Raw genomic sequence first — 1,777 nt, forward strand, 5'->3', positions numbered from 1 at the left:
GGACCCCGTGGAGGCGGGGGGAGCCTTCGGGTTCGCTCTTGCACTCGCACTCGGGGAGTGAAACTCGGAGGATGACGCACAACTTCTCCGCCCCAGTGTTTGTGTTCCAGCTCTCGGGGTGCTCGGCGCCCGGGGCCGTTTGCTGGAAGTTGGAGCTGTCCTCCCGCAGAACCGGCACGGGGAGCAGGAGAGGAGACCCCTTCATTACGAAGTTTATGCCTTAAAATACTTGAAGTCTGGCTTTTTGATATGCTCCCTCGGTAAATGTAAGAGTTTTCAAAATGTAAACCTGAAGCAATGGGACGTTTCTGTTTAAACTTTGTTTGCAACTCCTCGGATGAGAAGATTGAATTTATAGTTCAATGCACTATTGAGATTTTTTTCAAATGAGGCAAATAAATTCTTCCTACATTGTGCTGCGTGTGTGTGTTTTTATTTATTTTTATTTTTTTTAGTTTGGGGGCTCAAATTCTGATGGTGTGGTGGGGTTTTTCCAGAAAATTTAATTTGGATAGCTAATGGAATTACTTGGTATTTTAAATACCCCGAAGTCTGGGTGGAAAAGAAGATAATTGTATTTTTAAAATTTTAATTTCATGAGGTACGTCAGTTGTAAACTTTAGTACTTAAACTGTTCTGGTTTTGATTTGTGCAAACTGTAGGTCTGAATGTAATGGAATCACAAACAACTTTCTGTGGTTTAATTTTTGATGCTTAATTGAAAAAGGCAGTTCTCTACTAAGGATAAGGCACCTATAAGAACAACTTTAAGAACCAGCAGGATCTGGTCTCTCCCCTCAGTGGGAGTCCGATGCTTCTGTAATGTAGAGGCGACCTGGTGAGCGCGCCTGGGTTTGCTCTGCTGCAGCTGGAGCCACAACCTTATCTGTCATCTCATCCGGGAGGGCTGAGCGAGAAGCTTTTGTGTTGGCTCTTAAAATGCAGGCGGCACTCGAATGTTGGCTCTTTGAGATTCCTTTTATTGATATAAAAGCAAAATAAATTCAGGACTTTATTAAGTGCCAGTTCTTTTAAATGATGGAAATCTTACGGTGCTATTTCAAATCTTGATTTATGGAGAAATAATCATAACATTCTAATTGTACTCTAATAACTTTGATTTTTTAAAACATTCAGCTAATCTTACCTAACAGGTCATTGTCTTTCCCACTACACTGTTTAACATTTTATAAGAGGATCAGCAGTTGTTAATCTTTACCTCAAAGTATTACAGGTTCCGCCAATAACTTCTTGAACTTCAATTGATCAATAGATAGGAAACTGTTGTACAGATAAAGTATAGTTTCCCCTCAGCTTTTAAAATAAATTTCATCCAAAATTCTATTGCCCACATAGTAGGAACATTTTTGAATTGTTGGATATAAAGGTACTTCCATGTTATTCTTATTTGCTGAGTTACAAAATACTTCCACTGCCAGCGTGTTTTTAGTACCATAGTTCTATTTCTGCTTTAATCCCCAATCTTAAAAATGTATCAGCCTTTCACTTTTACATTACACACTGGTGAACATTTTTACCGATGACAGTTTGCTAGAGGAATTTGTCTTATCAAAACTATAGCTTTCCAGGCTTGGTATTTTCAATATTTATTTGGGACAATTAACTTTTTTTCTGTTGAAGACCAATCATTTAAGTAATTTGTATCAGCAAAACACCACTAATATGAAAGAATACGGCAGTATTTTGGGTGCCCTCAACAAGTACGAAAGGAAAGCTGGGTTACAGTAATGACATTTCAGTGTCATCCTCAATTATT

Source organism: Myotis brandtii, unplaced genomic scaffold, assembly GCF_000412655.1.
Source record: "Myotis brandtii unplaced genomic scaffold, ASM41265v1 scaffold352, whole genome shotgun sequence".
NCBI classification, from domain to species: Eukaryota; Metazoa; Chordata; class Mammalia; order Chiroptera; family Vespertilionidae; genus Myotis; species Myotis brandtii.